Source organism: Magnolia sinica, chromosome 17, assembly GCF_029962835.1.
Source record: "Magnolia sinica isolate HGM2019 chromosome 17, MsV1, whole genome shotgun sequence".
Taxonomy (NCBI): domain Eukaryota; kingdom Viridiplantae; phylum Streptophyta; class Magnoliopsida; order Magnoliales; family Magnoliaceae; genus Magnolia; species Magnolia sinica.
In genome coordinates this window covers 68,761,106-68,778,337 of record NC_080589.1, presented here as the reverse complement: position 1 = coordinate 68,778,337, position 17,232 = coordinate 68,761,106, and positions in this window count along the sequence as shown.

Here is a 17,232-nt window from a genome sequence, read left to right as displayed (position 1 = left end):
TCGGGACCCATTTTTTTAGCTATACCGACCATAGTTGGTTTGGACCCAGCCATGGATGGGCAATTCCCCAAATGTTTGGCAATGTTTTTGTAAAGCAATCAGTGGCCTGCAATAATCAGCTAGTTTCACTAATGTTTAACCCTATCTTTGGGAAAAAGGGTTATGTAACGCCCTGAAATTCGGGGGTCGAGCATAACTCAGCTCCCGAGTTCCAAAACATCACTTATGCAACATATTTAATGATGGATGTATGTTGTTTGTATTAGTACATAAAACATAGAATAGATTAAGCCAAATAGCAAATATAATTCAGGGATAAGTGAAGAACGCAAGCGAAAGACTTAAAGAAATATATGTGTACATGTGTAAATCCCTGAAATACATATACATACCGAGTCGTAATACAAGTGTTGTTATCAAAATTACAAGTATTAAATTACATCATTTAATTCCCAAAAGAAATCTCAGCATCCCGCGGATCAGAACAAGGCTCACTAGAACCCATCTGAAAACTGCATAAATGAGAAAGCAGCCTCATCATCCTCGATCTCTGGCTCTGCCTCAAAGGTTGCATCAACATCTGCAACATTAGCAACAAAGACAGAGTCTGGTGAGTGTTTAACACCGCCCCAGAACGTAGGAGTGAGTGATCAACTCAGTGGAATAATAAAGCAAAGGTTAACATGTTATCAGTTCAATCAAGCAGTAATGATAAAGCAAAACAATCAAACATGTCCTAAGTACTCTTATTAATGCAAGAATGTATGAAGAATGATGCGTGCCCTCACGCGTACACCCTCAGCGTCTTCATCTTATGTTACGCATGACATCGCCTCAAAGTGCGTCACATCTACAAAGCACATGCAAATGCGGTGCATGAACATGATTACCAAGTTATTATTAGTCCTTTTCATACAGCAGGATTGGGAAGCTAAGGTACCTTCCTTATATCACCATCCAAACAGTGATCCATTCTAAGGTCGTCGGTCCTAGACAATCTCATACGATCATATGTTTTCAGGTCGTTGCAAAGGGCTCATCACTAATCAATGCACGCTTATCACACCTTCGCTACTACACTAAGGCTCGTCACCTCAATGTGGTATCCAGGTATGCTCGAGGTCACTACAAAGGGCTCGTCACCAATCAATGTAGGCCGACAGCATGAATATAGTGTCCCATACCACCATAATCAGCTCACGAGTTTGGTTGCTCACTAGTCACTACAGGGAGGCTCGTCACCCCAGCGTAGGCCAACAGCTCGACCACGGTGTCCCATACCACCATGTCTGGCTCATGAGTCTTAGCGGATCAAGGTACCATGGTTAATAGGATTTTATCGGTAAGTTTGGTACCCTAGATTCAAACAGTAGCGTCCATACATGGTGAACATACATTGGACAATCGGGTTACTTGACGAACTCGACTAGCACGAGCGCACGTTGGGTTGAACGACATAGAGTGCGTAAATACTCCATGTGGCCAAACCACTGCCGACAACTCTAATACGACTCGGGTTCGTCTAATCACGTCCTACGTGGCGAAAGCAACCTCAGCCACGAACTTAAGGCCGATTACCGATTTTCTAAACTAACTCATAGTCCCACACACATTCCACTACAACAGATATTCATATCAACAATTTAGAATAGTAATGAAACAACAACTCAAATCATATGGTATGTAAGCATCTGAAGAATATCAACTTAACATGGATTTAAGCATAAGTAAGACTTAAAATTAAACAACAAGGAATGTAACTTGCGTGAAGTAAATCCTACACATCAATAGGAGTGTTGAGAATCACTTCTCAATGCCCCTAAATAGTATAATATATTACACTTTAGATCATACAGACATTTCTATAAACACTTAGAATACATAGTTCAACATACATGACGTATGTTGAAATACACGCAGTTGGACAATTCCCTTTACCAAGGAGTTGCACCACATACATCTAGCATAAGTACATAACAAATAATCATGGCAAACACATGTTCATATTTTATACGCATACGATACTTTATACATACACATAGAATACACAAATCTCAATGTAACACATGCATATCAGGAACTCAAAATAAACATAACATTTGGCATGTGAAATCTCATCCATAGCAAGAATAAACCATTCACTGGCATTGAAAGCCTTGAAAACTATAACCTATACAATTAAAGTTCGCACCTTAATCCAGAAAAGAACACCGAACTGATTTCAGACGATTTATCTTCGTCAATGGCGACAAGATAACCTACGGCAAGAATAGAAATGAGCTACAACAACACAAAGACTCTTCTAAGCTCTAACACAGATTAGGGTTAGGTTAACTTACCCAAAAATGAACTCAGAATCGTCGGAATAATGATTCAAAAGTGAAGGTTTAAGGATAAAGAAGAACAGGAAAGAATCTAAGATGATTCACCAACTTCTCTCTCACTTTCTCTCTCTTTTCCTCTCTCTTTCTTAGCTAGGGTTAGGAAATTCGTATGGAAAAGAGAGTTAGGGTTTTAAGGTCTATATATAGGCCTAACATTGATGAAAATAACCCCAGGGCCAAGGTATACTTAGGGTATAACCAAAGCAAGCCTCTCTCGATCCAACGGAGCACTTCCGGTGGGCCTATTACCACGAAAGGTAGGACTTAAGCTCACTGACCATGGATCTAGGTCAAGCTGAGTTTTCGTACCGATCGGATCTTCAGATCAGTCGTGGCGGACCACACTTAAAACAACGGTCACCGAATCTCGATCAGGTCCACAAGCACAAGGACATGCCTGGGCCACCTTTCCTGAACAGAGGGTGAAATTGGGTCAGAATCCAATGGTCAAATTGCTTAAAATCGTTGCGCAAGCGACACGACTCAGATTTCATAAAATCTTAATTAATTTTTGAGGTGATGGCCAAGTCCAACATGGTGACCGCAACAGTCTAAGATCATCGCTATCGGACTTCCGACACGCGATCCAGGTCCGATCCAGAACTTCCAAAAATTTCCAAGAACAACTGGATTTAGCAATGAATCCCAGATTTCAGAGTAACCTAGCGCTAACTATTCTACAGATTTTGAGTCATGCAGATCAAATTTAAAGTGATTGATGCAAATTTCACAAGCAATCGAGTTTAGCGCTAATTACCCCAAAAAGCTTCTAAGGAAAATAAAGATAGTACTCGGGTCTTGGCACAAAATTTTTCGGGTCATTACAGGTTAATGATTGATCCTTCTTCTTCTTCTTTTTCTTTTCTTTTTTTTGTTAGTTTTTAGTTTTGGACGTGTTTGATGTTGCAACGGACCATTCTTTGGAAAGAATGTTGCCTGTTAAGCAGTGTTCACTTGTCCTGCTGAAAGTTGACCAAATAGGCCCCAATCAAACACGAGTCTAGCATGATTTGGTGGATTAGGGCCCATTACATTTAAGTACAACAAAATGAAGATGGAAAGATGAAGGGAAAAAGAAAAAAGAAAAAAAAAAGACAGTTTACCCTTGACTTCCAATATTTCTCAAATCATCCCACTCACTGCATCTATTTCAAACTTTAGTTTTTAAGCTCCCTTCATGGTTGAAACGAATAAAGAAGCAGAAAAAGAAAGAATAGTTGGAAATAAAAATTTCCAAATGAGCCTACATGGTCGTATTAGCCTGTAACAACAGCATATCAGTCCCGTAACAATGCCAATATGGCCCCCTTGTTTTTTCATAATAAGCTGATTCAACTCCTATCACATAAAGGGGTGAATGTTTGCTTCACATAAAGGTTTTTATAGTTGTAATGTTACCAGTTTTTGATACCATGGAAATCAGATGGGAATAGTATTATGCAAAGTCAAATTAACACCAACAAATCTAACCCCTTGAAAAATTACCCGATTTCGTATGATCAAAGTTGTAAATAGCATGTAAAAAGGACACTCCGTTTTCTAAATAATTGACATGCCAAGTACCATGAATGTGTCAGATCCACATATGAGACAATGATAATGTATGTGTTATTCTTGTACTTGAGCTATATTCCTTGATATATCTAATGTATTTCAAGTCATTTAGATGCATTTTTTTTTTCATCTTATCCACTATAAAGTACACATTACATAAAAATACATTTCTTTTTCAATGTCATTATATATCCGTACAGGTATGTGATGATGTTGGTTTTCCGGTGTCCCCGGCAACTTGACATTTATATCTGTTTTAGATGGCCAGATGTGCCCTCATCTGACCTTCTCAACTAGCTCAAGGAGCTGAAGGCTAAGCTAACATTGCTGTGAGTGGCTAAGGTTACTGGGGGTGCTCCCAATAAAATTTCCAAGATGTGGGTTTTATGTTCCCTTATTTCAAACTGGCCATGGAGATCTGAATTTTTGGATTTTCTTTGGATTTTGCTAATGTGCATCTTACACTCTCTTTTTTTTTTTTTTTTTTATTGCTGTTGCTGCTATATAGGAATTGTTGTTTGGGTTAGCCCCACTTGGGTCATTTCCTCTTTATTGAATTGAGTTGTTACCAATTTTGTGAATAGGATTCTTATCAAACAATAGTGTGAATTATTTTTTGAATGACTATCAAGTGCAAGATTAAAATAATAATAATAATAATAATTTATCGATATTTTTGTTATTTATAGATATTTTAGCAACGGATCAAATCCGTTGCTAATTTCTGAACGTTGAACGATGGATTTGCCCGTCACTTACTCATATTAGCGACGGACCTTATCTGTCGCTAATGTTTTTAATGACGACATTTTAGGAATATTGCTGACGGAATTTTTATTTTTTTTTTGCGACGGATCTTATCCGTAGCTAATATGCGACGGACCTTATCCGTCGCAGATTAAACGACGGATTTTATCTGTTAAAGAAAAAAACGACCTAGTAAACAGCGACGGACGAAATTCGTCGTTTATTTGGTTTTACGACGGATTTGGTCCGTCACAAATCTGCGATTTTGACGTAGTGTGCATCAAGAAAATATAAACTGAATTAAAGGGAATAAAAATGAATCATAAAGAATATAATCTAAATCATGGAGGTTCTGGAATAGTAAAACACATGCCGAAGCCTTAAAGATAGATGGTATGGAGCTAACATAATAAAGAGGAGAGTGACGATGGTCAACTCAACAAAAGTGGCAATGGCCAACATAAAAGAAAAGGTGAGTGGTAGACTCAACTCAAAATAAAGAGACGAGTGGCAGAGCCAACTCAAATAAAGAGAAGTATTTGATAAGGCAGGGGCAAGGCCTGTATCCATGGGCTCACATGAATTCAACGAAATCACTTGTATTTGACATCATGTCATAATTCCAAAAGGGCCAATAGTTGATGATAACATATTAAAATGAAAATAGAGGGAATGTAATGATAATTCGAGCATAGATAAAAGGAACAAAAGGGCAGGGTAAAATTGTAACGTCCCAAATTTTTGTTATTTTGAATTTTCAAGAATCCTTGAAAACTTTTGATATGACTAGCCTACATTGTCACTTATTGACCCTTGACGCTCGAAGTGAACCTATACGCGGGTGGTACTAGTAAAGAACCATACAAATCCAATTAATCGACCGTAGAAAGCCAACGAATCCACCCAATCACTTAAACATCGAGCTTAGCCTCAGGATTTGTTCACGTAAGGTCTAAATCTAGTCGACCTATCACTGACCAATTGAGACAACCGTAACTAAATAAAGATCTACCCAGAACCGAGACAAGTAGGGGTCAGATCTTAATTAACAAATCAAATCAATCCAGTTACCCATTTAGCTTAAAAACCAATGGTTGAGGGTTATTAAGACCGAATCATCGTTTCTGCTAATTATAAATAGGCCACACTATGAATGTAGTTAATTTAAACCCTAATAATTACGCACAAGAAATCTTGATACCTAATTCATTCTAAAAATGCCTCGATTTTTTGAACAAGCTCTAGACCGCTCGTTAGTGGGCCACTAGTTCTGAAACTATAGAATATTGTCTGCCTCGCTGGGCTTGATGTCCATCTCAGGTGTAAACTAGATAAGACCGAGGTCGAATCCACAGGGACTGAAACCTGTACGTTATCTGAAAATAACCAGACCTAGAACTAGGCTAAAATGAAATCTAAACCAATTGTGATTTGAGGAATAATGGTGAAATATTAATCTAAACTTAAAGAATTCTGAGGAAGGGAACTAGGGAGATCTTATGCCTACTTCATGGATATTATACTGAACTTACTTGATATAGTTTTCAAGAGATGAAAAGTATAAGAATTAGGTATGATTTCATCACAAATTCATGCCTAAGAGACAAGGTAAACAACAGAACTTAGACCAATCCATAACCAACTAAAAGATGTATGAGTGTTAGGAAGGATTCCATCATCCAACCATGTCTATGAGACGATGGCGAACAACAGGGTTTCCGAACATCAAAATAAAAGGAAAGGAATTATTCAAGCCATCACAGATCTACTGTAATTTAAATCACAACAAACCATTAATGACTAAAAGAATTTCTTAAATCAAAACAGAGTCAATCAGTTCAGTTTAAATCAAACCTGTAGAAACTCCCATCACGCCACAAGCTTCACCTCTTAGCCCTAGCTAAGAGGTTTAGCCTAATATAATTAGACTAAGTCTCAACATAATTCATAGGAAAAAGAAGAAAAATAAAGAAAAAATCTCTAAAACTTCCAAAAACTTCTGTCTCCGCCTCTCTTTCTCTATCTGACATCCCCTATTCAAGCACACCCTCTTCTCCACATTTGGAACTCTTTTTATAGCTTTTGAAGTGGAGGAAATCGAATTTGGGAAGCTATCGCACGCGCAGCAAAAGCCTTTTCGCAGCCAAGTTCGGAGCTTCATAACTCTCACGTTCCTTGCATTATTTCTGTAAAATCAGCGTCTCTTGAAAGTATTTTGGCTGGCCTACACGATGGACGGTTCAGATCTGCCATATGATCAAAGATGGTGGGCCACAACTGCACGGAAAGTCAGATTTCGCGGACGTGCGTAGCCTTTCGCACGGGCCCCACAGAAGTATTTTCGAAGAAATCCACCCCGTCCATTAGATTGCCCTCAATATTTCGGTAAGTAACGGATGGTTTTTCATGTCCATTGACTAAGAATCAGAGAAGAAATCATCCAAACATCAACCGCCTGTTTGTGGCCTCTGTATCGCGCACGTGTGCTTGCATGGGTCCAAAAGTTCAGCATGGGTTTGAAGAATTCATGGCCCTCTACAAGATGGACGGCTTGGATCATCCACTAGGACAATGTGTGGGGCCCACTGGCGTCCGCAAAACAGACAGCGTCCGTCCGTTATACAGTGCTTAAAACGGCAATTGCCGTAGTGGGAAGAAGACGCGGGTCAGTAGCGCTGACCCGCTTTTGTTAATTCGGTGTGGCTCGCAGCACGTGTGTACCTCATGTACACACGCTGTATATACGGGGCCCACTGAAATGTATATGCAAGATCCGATCCATCCATTTGTTTCCTCATCTTATTTAAACCGCCGAGACCAAAGTTGAGATAGTTCCAGATATCAGGTGGGCTCAGAATCAACGGTTTATGGGCTGATCTGTCTGTTGGGGTACTTCCATAGTGATTCGAGGGCTGAAATTTGATATGTACGGTTAATTTATGGCCCTCAGGTCATGTATGAAGTTTTGAGCCAATCAGATAGCGAGAACTATATAATCTTGCATTTTTCACCAATTTCGGGCCTCTTTAACGTGAATGGCTTGATTTCCTCTGATCCCTGGCATGTAAAGTCTTCAGTCTTGGTTCTTTGGAGTGCGTCCCTTACTTTGGTAACTTCGGAGTGTCAAATCCACACTTCTAGCACCCTTTTTCAGTCCATGCTGGTAAATACACTACATCACAAACACGATTAAATCGGGCCATTAAACGGTATCATGCTTGTAAATCCATGCAATAACTAGGTCTGATATGTAATATTTGACCCTCAACAGGTGGAGAATTAAGATAGTACCCAGAACTGCGCAACTTGGGCCAGAGGTCGTGTACTTGAAATGCACAAATACTTTAGGCTGAAGCCTGAAACTTAAGTGAAATAGACTTTCCGCTCTTTCGCTAAGTCGTGGCTTTTCGACCGTTAAATCACAACCAAACTCGAGGTATGAGTTAAGGATATTTTTCTGCTCATATCCATATAGTCGCGGCCCTGATCGATCACCGATGACCGTCCATCATAAGTGGGGCCCCCACGGTTGATCGAAGTGTCCGATTATCGTCCGATTCTGACAAACCATAGATCCTATAGTGAAGCACCTTTTTCCTGACATAGATGAGCCAGTTGACCCCTGGAAAGACCCTATAAGTGGGAAACAACCTCCCTTAGGATTATTATAATGGATAAAGGGCCAATAAGGCCATTTGCACCACTTCTAGCACTATATAAGGGCCTCATTTGGGCACCCCCTTCTCCCATACGAATTTCATACCCTAGCTTGGGTGAGGGAGAAGAGAAAGACAGGGAGAGATGGAGAGAAAAGAAAGAGAGAGAATGGAGAGTGTGTGTTTGAGTGATAGAAATCTTGGTGCTTGTAGGGTTAGTACTCCTTCAACCAAACCTTTGGCTATTACCAAACCTCTACCAAATTCACCCATGCCAAGAATCGGAGGTAAAATTTAATCTTACCCTTCGATCAAGCAACTTAGTGTAGATTTCTAGTCATTAATTGTGTTTTCTTGATTTTGATTTAGGAATTGATGATTTTCCCTAAATCCCTAACCCTAGGAGCTCAAAATCGGATATTCCTTCTTAAGGTGCGGACCATTATCTCTAGGTTATTATTTATCGACCCTTAAAGGTCTCAGTTAATGATTACATGCTTGTAGATGAATTTGTACATGCTAATATGTAAATATTTTGATTTGTTTATAATATATGCTATTTGCTAAATATGGATACTCACGTGTTTGATGAAATGCTTGAATGGTGGAACGTATTGCTTTTTCGATGCTCATGTGCTTGATTTAATACTTAAGTCATTGTATTACTTTATGCATGCTCACATGTTTGATTTAATGCCTTAGTGAATGTAGTATCCTATGTATGCTTACATGTGTTCGATGAAATGCATATATGGTTGTGTCGTTGAATCCATGTTAACGGCATGACGAATTGCTAAGTTTGTAGTGATGCTTAGGTTGCTTACAATGTTGGGTCAGTCAGTAAATCGCTCAAATCAAGGGGTGGCCCAAGTTAGGGCGGCCACCCTAGGCTTGTTCGATCGACCCGGGTTGAACACGGACGATTGACAGTAGCTGGACTACACGGGCTGCTTGCACCCAATGCTGGTTGTGTTGTGGTTCTCCCACGTTAATCAAATTAATCCACTAGCCGACTAATCATGTATGTTCACAATGAATAACACGACTAAATGGAATCTATGATACTCTGTTCCCAATGGATGTTTCCATTTATAACCGTTAGTGCAATACGATCTCATTAAAACTCATGAGCTGAGCATGGTGGTATGAGACACCGCGTTCGAGCTGTCGACCTACGCTGGGGTGACGAGTCTCCCCGTAGTGACCAGTGAGCAATTAAGACTCATGAGTCAGGCATAGTGTTATGAGACACCGTGTCTGAGCTGTCGGCCTATGCTAGGGTGACGAGCTTTCCCATAGTAACCAATGAGCACTGATGGAGGTGATAAACTATTATTCAAACGACTCCCGTCAAATTACCCAGCCAATGGTTACGTGCTAGAGTACCGTTCGAACGACACGGGCGTGAATAGAATTAGGTGATGAGCCCTTTCCTTGTGGTAATTTGGTTTTATGTGACAAGCCCGCACCTCGGAACTAAGTGATCATACTCGGTTTGGGTGACGACCCATACCGGGTTGATCCTCATACATTTTGGTATCATACCATACCTTTGAAATTGTTGATTTATGAGATAAACGGGTGACGCCTAAATTTGGATCAAGGGACACTAGTAAGGAGTCGCTACGTGCGGCAACGAGCCACGTGATCCAGATAATGACTCATGATATAACATTAGTATCCTAGCTTCGCCAATATGCTGGATGAATTGAACTTAATAATTACTCGGCCAACATGATCATTCATCACATCACATTAGTTTAGAATGTGGCGAAACATGCGTTGAAGTTGCATGTTGAGGAAGTGTTGTCATTTGCGAACCAGGTGGTCGGAGTCACGTGTGAAGGAGTGTTGTTTAGAAAGGGCATGCATCATGTCATTCTTTTATATCCACATTTAACAAGAGTATTTAAGAATTGCTTAATTTCTTGTTTATCATTAACTGCGTTGATTGTGTCGATAGCATGTATAACTTAGAACTAATGGAACCACTGAGTTAGCTACTCGCTCCCACCTGGGACGATGTTTTAAAACACCAACCAGACATATTATTGATGCAGGTTCTATCGAGGCCTCCGGTGGGTAGGCTTAGATCGGCTTGCCCACCACCGTTATATTCTGGAAGATTTGGAATAAACTAAAAACTTTACACTTTAACCATCTTAGGTATGTATATTGTGGCTTGTATAATCCTCATTAGGCCGAACACTACTTTTCAATTGTATTTTGACTGTTTGCCCTATATTTATTAATTTTTGTTATCTCTGCCTCGCTTTGGTTCGACTAAGTTGAATTGCGCAACTCTGATTATTCGTGTGCGTACTTAATGTGAATTAGAATGAAGAAGCATGTGCATTTTATTAAGTTAACACTTGAAAACTCGGGACCAGAGTCTATGTACTCAGGTGCCGATTTTCAGGGTGTTACAAAAATACATCAATTTCATTAAGACAAAGGTACATAATAGGTGCAATAAAATATCAAGAATGCATGAAAGGCAAAGTAAATATATCATCTTAAATTCATGTAAGCCTAAAGGATAAAACCATCACCTTATCAACCTTGATCTCTCCCTGACATTGTTAGGTGTGTGTCCTTATGCTTCAAATCTAGTGACATCAATATGATTCATCTAGTTAAATTATTGTGTAGTCTAGGATGATAGGGTACAATTGTGTTTTAGGCTAGGTTGGAATGAATATCGGGACAGGTATGGATATACTTTAATTCGCCATTATTCACAATCCAGTAATTCTTTCGTTAAGTCAATTCGAAACTGTGTTAAGAAAATTTGTGAATTAATACCTTTGATCTCTTAGTCAGGAATTAGGATGATCCCACCCGAATCCGTCGGACTTAAAGCCTTGGAGCCGTGTATAATCTTTCACAAGGCAGCCGGTGTCTCTCTTTCTTCCTTCTTTCTCTTTCTCTTTCCTTTTTCTTTCCTTTCTTTTTCTTTCTTTCTTTCTTTCCTTCTTCTTCTCTTTTCCTTTCTTTTCTTTTCTTTTCCTTCTCTTTCTCTATCTTTTTCTTTTCTTTTCTTTCTCTTTCTTTCCTCTTCTTTTCTATCTCTTTCTCTTTCTTCCCCTATTCTTATGTTCCTTTCTCCTTAGGCTAGAACGTCCAGCAGTGCCTGGACCATGCCTGACTTGAACTCGGGTGCGCAGCAGTTGGCTCTCTCTCTCTCTCTCTCTCTCTCTCTCTCTTCCCGTTTTTCTCTCCCACGACTCTTTCCTTTCTTCTTGTCGTGCCTCCTCCACACGTAGGATGAGAGTTGCTTCTTATAGAGGTGCGGTGAGCTTTCTAGATTCTTCCTGCGAAAGCTCATTACGCATCTCTGTGCCCTGCGTAGCAAAAGTCGGGAAAATACTCTGCGTAAGGGTCGAGATCAGAGTGCTCATCGATCCGTTCCCCTCAATCCGACCTCTTGGGAGGTCGCATCCCATCTTTCAAATGGTTGAACGGTTCGGATTGGATTACGGCTCTCGATTTTGGTCGTTCTAAGGTCTTGAAACAGGCTTCGGATTTCTCGTTGGCGTTCGTTTTCGGAAGCTGATTGGCATGTCTTACGCTGTTGGAGTCGTTGGGGTCAACTCGATGACCTTTCGACGGATCATAATCGTTCACTCGCTTTGTAGGGTTGATTCAGGCTATCACTCATGATTTGAGATGGCTCCACACTTTGAGTGCGCCACACCGCTAACCAATGTGGTGCTATAGTTACCTGTCACTGCAAGTTCGTGCTCGTGCATGGGTACACATGACCATCATGGTTTTGGTCGATTTCCCCTCACGGTCACGTTGGACAGCTCGGATCATCCATCCGGATGATGGTGGGGCCCAGCACAGTCCCCGCGGACGGACGCACGAAGAGAGTCCGTCTCGCTTGCGGTTTTCATCGGGTCAAACCTCGTTTGACCCGATGCCTGGTTCGGTGCGCCGCTGGTGCGCTCCTGATGTGCACATGCACCACAAGAGGGGCCCACTGTGATGTCTACAAGTGAATCCACACCGTCCATTAATTTTTCCATATAAATTGAATGGTTTGAACCCAAATTTGAAGCATATCCTAAGATCAAGTGGATCATAATTGATGGTTAGGGGCTGATTTCCCCATTGGGACGCTTTTATGAGGATCCAATGGATGAAAACATACATGTATGGTTAATTTATGATTTATAGGCCTGTTGTTAAATTTCACATTAACTGGATCATGGGAAACATGTGATTTGGGATTTGGGGTTTAGGTTAGTGGCATTTTTCGTAATTATTGCCAATCTCAGAGTTTTGTGAAATCCAATGGTTCTATAGCCTTGTATGAATTTTTCCAAGTATATCTTACAAATGAACTTATATCTAAATCATTACGGATAGTCGTTTGCTAATTTACTTGAGGGAGGTGCATAAGTCAAGTCTTATGATGAATGGTCTAGTCTTTAAAATCAACGGTCAGATGGCTTAATATATGAATGAAGACCATTCCCAACGGTTAAGTTTGTGTTAGGGCAAGGATGTATGGCTAGGATAGTTGGATTGGTAACGTACATACATATATGTTACGTTGAATCTTATGGTAACGCTCGAGGACTTTCAACGCTCGAGTATCGAAAAGTTCAGGGCATTACAGTATGTAGACTATTTGAATTGATGGGATCCAATGAGTTTTGAGTTGGGTCAATGAGTTTTACAACTATGTTAGAAGGTATGTGGGCTATTTGGATTGATGGGATCCAATGAGTTTTGAGTTGGGTCAATGCATGAGTTTTACAACTATATTAGAAGGTATGTGGGCTATCTGGATTGATGGGATCCAATGAGTTTTGAGTTGAGTCAATGCATGAGTTTTACAACTATGTTAGAAGGTCCCTGGGCCCATCTGCTCCTTGGAAAGGAAAGGAGAAGTTCCACCAATTCAAACAGCCTGAGTTCCTTGGAAAGCCCTCATACAGAAACTATAGGGAATCTGAGCCTCACAGCCAACCAATATGAGGGCCAAATGTCACACAGAATTGTTCATTTGTATACTATGCATGTGGCCCATGGCACCTGATGATCGCATTGGCCTCAATTTTTTAGTCATGGCATTTGCAAAGAATATTTCATTTTCTGAGCGGCTCCGATACCACTGCACCTAATATTTTTCTGAAGATGACCATCGAGCCTAAATGGCTATGATGAAGTAGAGCTGGTAGAACTGGAACATGGTCCATCCTTCTGTAGTACATGTTGCAAGGTGATTTTTGGAGCTGTCTGTTTGGTTCTCCTTATCATGGATGGAAAATGGCTTTAAAAGACATGGTGTGAATAATCCTAGCCAAATATTGATCAGTTAGACTTAAAGAAATGGAGGGAAATAAAAATGATCAACGGTCAAATTTTAGAGTTGAAATGTGTAAAAATGAAAAGAAAGAAAAATTATTGTAATGGTGGCAAGGGTTGTCTGATAGATGGGGTTGGGCCACCAAAGATTGGGTCCACTAGATGGCTGATCGAAATGTAATGCAACGGATTATAGAGGACTTCGTAGAGTGTTAGGTTCAAAAAGAAGTCAGGCCAGAGGAGAAGAGATGATTTTTTTTTACGGCACAAATGGTGAGAGAATCCAAGCTTAGAGAATTCAAGAGAGAGATACAGATTGATTCTTGCGGGTCACTATGAAAAAACACATTTTTCCACTAAATATAGAGGTTAATTTTTCAAGCAAAAGTTGCCTAATGGATTGCTATTTCTTCTGACCGCCATAACTTTGCGAACAATTACTGGAATTATAGATAAGAAACTGCAAACAATTTCTACGAGCTACCAATAGGCTAGGTCGATTGGTAGCCTACAAATTCACCTTAAATATATAAGGTCTTTTCAAGCTATATTGTTTTAAATAATTTACTATTTTTATTATTTTTTAGGGTTTGAAGACTAGTCTTAGCTCAAAATCATTGTTTGAGTTATACAAGACTAGTAAATGAGTTTGGGTAAATTTAAATATCTTTATTATTTTTATGCCCATTTAGATTATGAATAACATTAATAATGTATTAGTATCAACATTATAATTTTATCACGCCTATTCAAATATGGAATTGTAAGTCAAGTTGTTCATTTTCAAGAGACAAGTATTGTAATTTATAATCATTGAACTTAATTCACAATCCAAACAGGCCCTTAATAATTTTACCATTTCAAATAAGTTTAAGGGATTTTGACCTTACAAGCACCGTGGTATGGTCAAATTCCCGAAAACGAAGAGATATTTCAAATATTCTTAGACTAGTCATCTAAAAGGTCTTGAAAATTTTTTTGGACTAAATTGCCCATGTCCTTAGATCAGGCAAATGTACAGATTTTAAGTGGAGAAGATTTTACTTAGTATCCAATTCTGATGAAGTGTCGTAGACGAGATTGGTTATTGAGCATACTGGAACTTAAATCAAACTCGTTCATTTTCTTTGTAGCCCTCTATTTATATGTGAAGATGCTAACTTCTTGTTAACATGATCTATTCGTGACTCACAAAATTAGATAACTTATAACGGTGTCTGTTCGATACAAACTAGTTTCTTGTGATATGGTCAATATGACTGACGGATGTTGATCATGCTTCCAACAATAGCCTTTCATGAAATTTCAAAGTTAATGGATAGAATGAATTCCATACATATGCGATGATGGACCCCACTGACGGTATATGAATACTCTTAGAAGTTTTCTTATGGCATTAAATTAAAATTTGAATCCAATGAATAGAGTAGATCTTCGACACATATCCCATAGTTGTCATGTGTTAAGTGTTGAGGTTTTCATGCATTAAGGGTCGAAGTTGTCATGCATTGAGCGTCGAGGTTGACATACATTAAGGGTCGAGATTGTCATGCATTTACTTCAAAAAATAGAGTAAAGGCTATAGATCTATAATACTAAAAGCTACGGACTAGGTTCGTAGTAAAAGAATATATAGTTCGTAGCCATTGGTAGTCGATGTTGAGAAAAGGCTACGATCTACAACTCAAAAAGCTACGGACTAAACCCATAGTGAAAGAATATTTTAGTTCGTATCCATTAGTACCGTAGCTATTGTTTTTCAAGGGTTGAGATTAGGTCTAGGTTACTATGTGTCAACCTCGACCCTTCACACATGACAACCTCAACCTGTAACACATGACAACCTATACCTTTAACACATGACAACCATGACCCAAGCCCTTAACATATGATAGCCTAAACCCATAACACATGACAATTACGACCTAAACCCTTAACACATGACAACCTATACTCTTAACACATGAAAACCTAGACTCTAATATTAGAATTTATGAGATTCCATCCGACGATTGAAAATCCATTTTATTTCCATTTTTACTATTTATAATATGTTTTAGTTCGATCATAACTTTTGATCCATTGATTTTTAGAAGTCATGCCCAACATGAAAAGGTCTTAGAAAAATTATGGGAGCAACGTGGTTAGTGTTAAGGGTCAAATATTGCATATCAGACCCAGTTATTGCCTGGATTTATGAACATGGTACCGTTTAATAAGCCCATTTTAATCATATTTGTGTTACAGGGTGTATGCTAAAAGCAGAGATTTAACGGTCTGAAATTACCAAGGCAAGCGACGGACCCCAGGAGACCAAGATCGACGGATGTGCATGCCAAGGATTCAAGAAAATCAAGAAATTGGAGCTTAAGTGGCCTAAAAAGACGTCCAAAATGCAAGATCAGATGGTTCTCGCCATCCGATCAGCTCAAAACTTTATACATGGCCTGAGGGTCATAAATTAACCGTACACGTAAATTTTCATCCATTGTATCGCTGTGGAAGGGGCCCAACGGACAGATCAGCCCACAATTTACTGATCTGGGACCCACCTGATCTCTGGATACTCCTCATCTTCGGTCTCAACACCTTAAATCATGAGAAGAACAAGATGGATGGTGTGGATTTCTCATAATCATCATACAGTGTACATAGTACACTTTTTGCACTAAGACTACATGGCAACACGTCTTCTTCTCCAACTCAAACACGGACAGCGTACTCACGCCGTCCGCCGGTTCCATGCAGTGGGGCCCAATGTGCATCCAAATCATAAATCTGGACCGTTTTTCCAAAAGTTATCTTGAGTGGGCCCCACCAGTACATCAACGTAAGCCGATTTACGCAGGCCCTGTTGTGCGCGCGACCAAAGTTCCGGGCCGTTTTTGCAACCGTGGCAAAGATCGGTCTGACCATATGAACGGCTCGAATCACTCCTGTGGTGTGGCCGATCAGGGACGTGCGTTCCTGGCTGCGTAAACTGATTCACGCAAGGAGCTATGCACATCTACAGCAGGACTCTCTCCACGCCTCCAAGTCCTGATAAAAGGGGAAAAGAAAGGGAGCTTGGGCATCGGAAGAAGCTGGAAAAGCTTTGGAGCTCTCGGTTTTGGGAGCAGGAGGATCTCGGTTTGGAGCTTCAACGTGGAACGTGAGAGAGAGAAAGATATTAGTCTTTTTTCTGTTCTTTTCTTCTTCTTTTTGTTTTTTTTTTTGTTTAAGGGATCCAGCCCATTTATGTTGGGCTGAACCTCTTAGCTAGGGCTAAGAGGTGAAGCCTGTAGCGAAAATTCATAAATGAATTTGATTTAGTTGATTATTAAAGGAATATTTTTTTAGTCTTTAATAGTCTGTTGTGATGGCTTTGAATATTTCTTTTCCCTTTTTATGTTTATGAAGTCAGGAAACCCTGTTGTTTATCATCGTCTCCTGGGCATGGTTGGATGTCGGTACCCTTCCTAACCTTCTTGTATATCTGATTAGTTGGAAATTAGTATAATTCTGTTATTGACTTTATCCCCTAGGCATGGTTAGATGATGGAATCCATTCTAATTCATATACCTTTCATCTC